Raw genomic sequence first — 9,288 nt, forward strand, 5'->3', positions numbered from 1 at the left:
CCACCCTCCACTTCAGACCTTCTCATGCCTGCTGGGTTTCCTGAGGTCTAGCCACGACCTCAAATCTAAAGTCTCCCCTTTTCTCCATTCTATTCTCTTCTTTCTTTCCTCCCTCCCTCTCTTTTCCTTCCTTCCTTTTTTATTTATCTTACCTCCCCCACCTTCCCCCTCCCAGTTGAACACTTGCTCAGGAAATGACCTTCCTAGCTCTGATTGCATTTTACTCGCAAACACCCTGCCCATTGCCTGTTTCTCCTCTCAAATCCTTCGCCCTGGATTCTGGGAGGTTATGCCCTGGGGCAGGCTCTGCCTCTTTACCTCTGGACACTGTCGTGCAGTTGGCAACTCTAGTGGACACCTGGTGTGACACAGCAAAGTTGGGCAGATGGGTTCGTCTTTTCCAGGGAGCCCCTCACTGCCTGTCAGCTCCAGGCCTGGCTCGCCAGCCCTCTGCAAATCCACCGGCAAACTCACACACTCTGGTGTACTCCTGTCGCTCACGTTATCAGAATAGGTTCCTAAGACTGTGAGTGAGAGAGGACGAGGCACCCAGGGCCACATGGAGCAGGGACACCACAGCAGGGGACCCGTCCAAGATAGTTCCAATGGTCATGGTAAGAAACGATCAGTGCCTGAGGAGTGGCAAGAGTGAAGAGAAGGGAAGGATGAGAGCTGGGAGGAAGGAGGAGCCACTGGAAGACAGGTGTGTGGACAAGCTCAGCAGCAGGCTCTGATCAGGGTGTTGTGTTAGAGGTGGGAGTCCAGCAAAGGGAAGAGCTGTTGATGGGGGAGATGGTGGGGTCGTTTTCAGGCAAGGAAGGACAGACATATCGGTGGGACACCTGGGTGAGGACATCAGGAGGTGGGGGATGGTGTCGTTCTGGAAATAAGCCCAATCGTACCCCAAGAACAGAAGATTTCCCAAGGGTGCTAAGGAGACCTTCCTGCTTGGTCTTCTGGTAGAGAGCAGGTGTCTAATGGGGAAATCAGGGATGAGGCTGGATGAGGAGTCATGGTGAGGTGGGCAGAAAGCCCAGATCCGCAATCTAAAGACCTGGCTGCAGCCAGGCTCCCCACCTCCCCTGTGTCCTCAAAGCCAAGCGACAGATGCTCGAGCCTCATTCTGCCTGTCTGCAGAAGGTGGGAAGAGCCCCTCCCTCACACCTCCATCTGGGGGAATGAGGAACTGGGAGGCCGAACAGACCACGGGTTCTGAAGGCAAAGCAGGCCTTAGGATAGAAGGGATAGCTTCAGAACAGGGTGGAGGCTCCAGGATGAAGAGGAGGAAGCTGAAGTTTCAAGACATGGATCATTGTCATATCATTTTACTCAGCATAGTTGCCTTGAGCAGCCAGACCCATCCATCCCGGAACCTGGGACAGGATTCTGTCTCTTCTTAATCACATGTGACAGCTTCACTGGACACTTGCTATAGCCTCTGAGTCCTCGTGGACCTGCTCCTTTCCTCTTCAGAAATTCAGACTTAAATCCCAGTTGAGGAAAGTCTTGTGAGAGACAGGTGTGCTCTGGGTCCTGGGACCCAGAAGGTCACAGGATGCGGCAAGGACCCACCAATGGGCTGGGGATGTTTCCTTCCACGGCTGGCAGGCTGAGACATGCCCTATCTGGGTGACCACACAACTCCCAGGCCCAAGTGTGACCAGGAGAATCTGCAGAAGGCACAGAACATGCAGCAAAACAGAGCATCACCTGCTCCTTCAGTCACTGGAAAACAGTGCCATCGGTGAGACCAAGATGAGCTGCCCACACTCCAGGTGCACAGAAGGTCAGATTGAACGCCATCAGCCCAAAACAGCAGTGTTTGGTGTTCACCCCTTTTCAGAGCCCCAGCAAAGTCCAGAGGAAGTGGAAGTGCATGATTCAGGGCCACCCTTCACAGCCCCCACAAGGGCAAAGGGGAAGTGGCCTTTGGTGACAAGGGACGAACATAAACCAGAGCTGCTGACAAACACTGGAACACTGGCACTGGAAAGGACCCCCGAATCCAGTGGTCGTCTGGACAATGAGAGTATGCCCAGCAACCTGGATCTGATGGTGGACAGCACTTGCAGTCAGAGCCCCCAGTTCACACTGCACATACCCCCTCGCTTCACCTCTGACCTTAGAGATCTCACTTCACAGACCCAGGCTCCATGCCCTTGACCCTCAGGGCTGTGACTGCCATCAAGCACTGAATGGTGCCAGCCCACGGTCAATGCAGTTTTTTCTTTTCCTAAGGCATCACTGCTCTCTTCCTCTCCTCTCTTTCTAGAGGCAAGGTTTCTCCACAGCCTTCACCCAGCACAGTAACAAAGGCCCAAGGGAGTAGGTTCCCCCTCTCCTGCCTGTGGCCAGCCAACAACTTTACCTCTCCAGGCTCAGCTTTCCACCTGCCAGTGAGTGGTGAAACAGACAATGTGTGCAGCAGCTTCTTTCAAAAATCTGACTGACTGTCCCACACTGCACAGTTCTCTAGCAATAGATGCTCCCGTTTCCATGTGGTCTCAATGCCCAGGAATTCCCCAGCTGCTTTCCTGGGCAGGTGATCCTGAGCAGGTCAGTGTTCTGGCTGAGACACCTCGTGACAAAGTTGGCTTCAGACTCTAACCTGCAGCAGACTCCAAGCTCAACAACTCAGAATAAAAGAGGAAGTCCTAGACATTCTGGGAAAACATCATTTCTGGAAAAATTCAGACTAGCAAGTGGTCTAAATAACGATAATGGATATGCCTATTATGTACAAATAATGAGAGACCAGAATTGTGATAGGGTCCCTCTCTTCCTGTTAGTATTTTCAAATGCACAAAACATCGTAAAACGCATAAAATGCCTCTAAGCAACACTCCACTGCCATTTAGTCTCCCTCACTGATGCCATTTACATGTCCATTAAAGGGTTCTTACACAACTTCTCCACGCCACTTCTGCTCACACGGGCGGTTTATGCTTTCTGCCTGCCCTCCTGGGCTCTGTGACATACTCAGGAATGCAGTCTTTGTAAGAGTCTGTGCTGAGAAGATTGGTAAATTGCGTCTGGCAAATCCATGGAGATGCCTGCTCACACCTTGATTCTGTTGTTTTCACTGGAGCATCGCACACGCCCCAGGCCTCAGAGAAGGTCTTTCTTGCCACTCTTCTGTCCCAATGCCAGCAGGTCCCGTTGTTCAAAGAGCAGCTCAGAAAACAACTCATACAGAAAACAATGAGCAGTGGAAGGGGTGCTAAGAGTGAGCCCAGGTGGTTTTCCTAACACCATTACATCTTTCCAACACCAATTCTCTGACACCAGCTGCGTATCCAACAATTCAATTCCATTCTGACACTGAACACCTAGAGTTACTCAGCCCCCACAGGGTGAGGCTCCATCCCACAAGACTGTCCTCATTCAGACCCAACTGCAAATGCAATCCTCAGGACACCCACACTTCTGCCTGGCTGACTACAAATTTGGGGGTACCCATGACTCCCACATAGGTTTAACAATGCACTTGAATGACTCACAGAACTCAGGAGGACACTCCTTATATAATTACAGTCGTATTCTAAAGACACAAATGAATGGAAGAGGGGCACCAGGCGGGCTGGATTGGGAGTCACTGCACGGAGCTCCCACACTCTCTCTGGGTGCACCTATGTGTCCCCCAGCCCTGAAGCTCCATTAGCCTCCTGCTTCCTAAATTTTACTGAAGGTTTGTTATGTAGGCATCATGATTAAATCAACAGCCACGGGCAACTGCACTCCATCTCCAGATCCTCCTCTTTCCCGGAAGGTCAGCAGACAGGCTACAAGTTTCTACCCTCTAATCCTGTGACCAGTCCCTCTGGCAAACAGCTCCATCCTGAGGCTGTCTCAGGGCCTGCCAGGCGTTGCCTCCTTGGAATAAACTTGGATATATTCAAAGGGGCTCATTATGAAAAACAAAAAAACACTCCTGTCAGGAAATTCCAAGAGTTTTAGGAGCTCTCTGCCAGAACTAGGGACAAAGACCAAATATATATTTTCTATTTTGCCACACAGGCAGAGCTGGGTTCACCTGGCTGACTCTGAAGGCGTTGGCTCTCAGTGAGCATCAGAGTCCTGGTCTCTATAAAATAAACATCCTGAGACATCCCAAATGGACCCAGCAGGAAGGCTGTGCACACCCAGGATGGTGTGAAAGGCCATAGGGTGCCAAATAAGTGTGCACCCAAACAAGTGGTCAGACAGCCCACTGTCCAGGATGAGACACCCGCTCCTGCCCACCAGTGCTACTAGGATCAGAGCCCGAGGGGGCTCCCCTGCCCCACCGGTAGGAGTGCAGGATAGCACCCCCACATCAGAGCACAGTTCCTAGTTTCTGTCAAGCTAAACATCCATCAGCCCTGTGACTCAGCAATCCCACTTGTGCACATTCACCCCTGAAGAAATACAAGCCTGTGTCTACAAAACAGAATTGTACCTGAATGTTTGTAGCAATTTTCTTCATAACAGTCAAAAAAAATCCTAAAAACAATGGGTGAATGGCTAAATGAATTATGGTCTAATAAAAGGGAATGAACTACTAATATGAAAACCTGAATGTATGAATCTGATCCAGGAATCCCACTCCTGGGTTTATAGCAGCACAATTCACAAAAGCAAAATCGTGGAATCAACACAAATGCCCATCAATCAACAAGTGGATAAAGAAACACAGCCATAAAAAGGAATGAATTAACAGCATTTGCAATGACCTGGATGAGATTAGATATTATTATTCTAAGTGAAGTAACTCAGGAATGAAAAACCAAACATCATACATTCTCACTGATATGTGGAAGCTAAGCTATGAGGATGCAAAGGCATAAGAATGATACAATGGACTTTGGGGACTTGGGGGGAAGAGTGGGAGGGGCTGAGGGATAAAAGACAACAGATACAGTGCAGTGTATACTGCTCAGGTGATGAGTGCACCAGGTTCTCATAAATCTCCACTAAAGAACTTACTCATGTAACCAAATACCACCTATACCCCAATAACTTACGGAAAAATAAAATTTAAAGAACTCAATAAATATTTGAAGATTTAAAAAAATTAAGAAGCCAGACACAAAAAGGTACTTTTTTTTTTTTTTTTTTTTGGTGAAGTATCGCTCTGTCGCCCAGGCTGGAGTGCAGTAGCGCGATCTCTGCTCACTGCAAGCTCCACTGCCTCCAGGGTTCACGCCATTCTGCCTCAGCCTCCCTAGAAGCTGGGACTACAGGTGCCCGCCACCACGCCCGGCTAATTTTTTTGTATTTTTAGTAGAGACGGGGTTTCACAGTGTTCACCAGGATGGTCACGATCTCCTGACCTCGTGATCCAACTGCCTCGCCTCCCAAAGTGCTGGGATTACAGGTGTGAGCCACCGCGCCCGGCCAAAGGTACATATTTTATGGTTGCATTTATACTAAATCTAGAATCATCAAAACTAATCCACAGAGACAGAAATAAAGCATGGTTGTTGGTGGCTGATTGGAAAGGGGTAGAAAGGAGCTTCTTGGAGGCGGACAATGTTTCATATTTTGTTTTGAGTATAAACAATTGTAAATGATTATCAAAATTCTGCAAACTGAAGGCTTAAATCATGTGTGTTACTGTGTCAAAAGACAAAATTACAATAGATATAAAGATCTCAATTGGCTTTACTTATGATTCTAGAATCAGGCAACGCTTCATTCTATAAAATAGAATTAAAAGTGTTCCCATAATCTGGGCAGAGGAGGTTGATTTTATAGACAGAGAAAGAGCTGAAAAAAACAGAAACAAAGAACAAAAAGCACATTGCTCATTTCAAGGTTACTTTCTTATAAGGTGGGACATGGACAGAATAACAGAAAAATAACAGATTAATTAACACCAGAGTGCTTCAGGTTACTCTGTTTTATGAGGATTGAAGGCATGAACTTCATCATCACACCAATTGAACACTGAAAGCGAACCTGTGTGGGAAATGTGGATGTTACCTCATCTGATTTCTCAGCCCAGATAATGACTCAGTTTCAGTTTTCTGAGCATGGCTAACTCCATTTTGATTTTTAGTCTGGCCTGCTGGGGCCTAATGCAGTTTAGTCCAAAACAATGGCCTCCTATAATTTTTGTTTGACAATTGTGTGCTGTATGTACTTCGATTTTTTCAAAACTCTCTCAGTGGGGATCATGGGTCTAGGAACCATATGGAGGTCTGTGACTCATTGGGAAGGGGTGGACCTGGCCTGTGAAGACCGAAGGGGGTCCATACTCCAATCCTACAGGCCCTGAACTCCAGAATTGAGTCAGATGTGGTGACTTGCTGAGGAAGGGTTTCGAAGCCCACACAGACACTGCTCTATCCTTGCCTCTCCCTGAATCCCCTGAAGGCAGTGTCTATGCAGTACATTCTTGGATCAGTATCCAGTGCCTGCCTCCCTCTAGTCCTGAGCCCCTAAATCAGAAACTTCTGGGGCATAGGGAGTCAAGCCATTCATTTCACCTCTGTGTCCCCCAAGCCTGACAGGGGCAGGCTGACCAAAGGCGTTCTGTGAATGCAGAATTGTTCTAAATTGCTAAATACCAACATCAGCTATGGATGACTCAGAAAACCCAACCTTACATACCAAAGTATCCAGGTAGTCAACACACATTGACTATATTAGCCACATAATTATACCATTTCTACACCCCAACGGTGCTGGAGAGGGAATGATTTCCTATGCCACACAACAGAGAGAGACAGCAGATGCAGGCCACTCACTCAGGAGTTTTGTTGTGAGGGCAGCAGAGAAATGCGGCAGGGACTACAGGGTGATGTTTCTCAACCTCTCTCTCTCTCTCTCTCTCACTCTCTCTCTCTCTCCGCCCTCCCGCTTCTCTCCTGCAGGAAATTCTAATCATGTATGCATTTTATGAAGTAATTGATTAGGGAGAAAAAAATGCCACCTGAAATCCTCTCTAATCCACTAACTTCTACTTTCTCCAACTTTCTTTTGCAATGAAGTACAGGGAGACGAGGGTTTACAACTCCTACTTCAGACCTGTTGGCCCCAAAATAGACCTGCATTCAGCTGGCCCTGACAAGTCCCTTAGGTAGGTCAGGGCTGAGGGTCTGTACGATTTCCAATATCACTGTGGAAATGTGTTGCAATGGTTTGAGTATGTCCCCTCCAAAATTCATGTGTTGGAAACTTAATCCCCAGGGCAGCAGTGTTTGGAAGGTGGGACCTTTTGGGAGGTGTTTAGGTCGTGAGCACTGCACCGCTATGAAAGGGCTTGCGGCAGTCGGTTCTCTGTCCTGCTCTTCTGCCATGTGAGGATGAAGCATTCAAGGTGTCACCTTGGAAGCAAAGAGACCAGACCTTCACCTGCCACTGCCTTGAGCTTCGCCTTCCCAGTCTCGAAGAGCTGTGAGAAATAAGTTTCTGTTCTTTATAAATTACGCAGCATAAGGTATTTTGTTATAACAGTAGGAACAAAGACATCCCCCTCTCATGGGGTACATATATGGAACTTTGATTTTCCAAGTATACCACCCTAGGCATGTGAGTGAGACCCCAGCTGGGCAGCAGAAGCACCCACACCCCATGGCACGCCCCGTGGCAGCAGGAGCAAGATCAGCACTGGGGCCACTCCACAGGAAACAGCTTCTGGCCCCAGCCATGGAGTCCTCCAGTCTCAGCCCATCGGGAAGGGAGAAGAAACTGCGCTGAGCTTGCAGGCCTAAGTAAGCGTCCTGTGAGTGCACTACATTTATTGCAGGAACATGGCCCTCGAGAGGAGAGAAGGGCCTTCTTGCAAAAGACAAAGGACTAAAGCCGTCATTCAAGCAGTAAATAGAAATGAGATTGATTTTATAAAACACATGGTTACAAATCAATTGATGTAAGTTCCTGTAACAAATACGTATAGGGGCACCTACTGTAACTCAAGCATTGTGGTAGCCACCAGATAAAGGGGACTGAGTTGTATTAAACATGGCCTCCCAGGAATTCACAGAAGCAGGGACGGAGGGAGTCAAGCACACAAACAGCTGAAACTGCTCAGCCCTGTGCTTAGCATCTTGTGAGTATTCAGAAATATTAGCGGCACATGTAATCCCAGCACTTTGGGAGGCTGAGGCAGACAGATCACCCGAGGTCAGGAGTTTGAGACCATCCTGGCCAACATAGTGAAACCCCGTCTCTACAAAAATAAAAAATAAAAAATTAACCAGGTGTAGTGGTGGGCACCTGTAGTCCCAGCTGCTCGGGAGGCTGAGGCAGGAGAATGGCGTGAACCCAGGAGGCGGAGCTTGCAGTGAGCCAAGATCACACCACTGCACTCCAGCCTGGGCAACAGAGCGAGACTCCGTCTCAAAAGAAAAATACAAAAATTAGCTGGGTTTGGTGGTGAGTGCCTGTAATCTCAGCTACTCAGAAGGCTGAGGCAGGAGAATTGCTTGAACCCAGGAGGCAGAGGTTGCAGTGAGCCGAGATTGCGCCACTGCACTGCACTCCAGCCTGGGGGACTGTCTCAAAAAAAAAAAAAAGAAAGAAAAGAAAAAGAAAAAGAAAAAAGAAATATTAGTGGTTACAATGAGATAATGATGATGATTACAATGAGATAAGGGCAACCATAGCAAATGGATGAGATTTTCTGGCAGCATAGAAGATAAATGGCTACATCTATTGGGGTGGTTAGGGAAGGGCTCATGGGTGCTGGGATGCTCACACTGGTAGGCAGACAAAGAGACAAGATACAGAGGGCCGGGAGAATGTCTGGGCAGATTGCAAAGGGCCTACCAGTTCTCCTGGGTAGTCAGAAGCCCTTCTGGAGGACTGAGGAATACACCAAGGACCCAGAATCCTGGCCCAAGGACCAGGTCAGTTCACATTAAAGCTTGTGCTGGCACCATTGCTATAAACAATCTTCAAGAAAAGCTATGTTGTTGTTTTTGCCCAAGCAAGGATCCCTTCCCATTTTATCATCACATATTTGAAGTGAATGTCAGAGATGAAGATTAATTAATTGCAAAGAAAAATTATTATGCAATGATCTGTACAATGTCCACCGTAAGTCTTACCAATTCCTTGAACTTCTCCTAATGGAAAATCATATAACAATTTCAAATGGCATTTTACCAGAGTCCAGGGGCTTTTCCAATTCATCTGCACTGTGGTTCCTCAAATGAAAAGGGTACACAAATTAGAGATGAAGTGTTGGGTGTGTGATGTTTTGTATTTTGATTCCACGGATAGCTGACTCCATACTGGTGTCCAGGATGGCCTGTCCTCCAGGTTCTCAGGCTCTGGAGTGTGCCTCTAGCACTCACTTCA

The sequence above is a fragment of the Mandrillus leucophaeus genome, unplaced genomic scaffold, assembly GCF_000951045.1.
Source record: "Mandrillus leucophaeus isolate KB7577 unplaced genomic scaffold, Mleu.le_1.0 Scaffold197, whole genome shotgun sequence".
NCBI classification, from domain to species: domain Eukaryota; kingdom Metazoa; phylum Chordata; class Mammalia; order Primates; family Cercopithecidae; genus Mandrillus; species Mandrillus leucophaeus.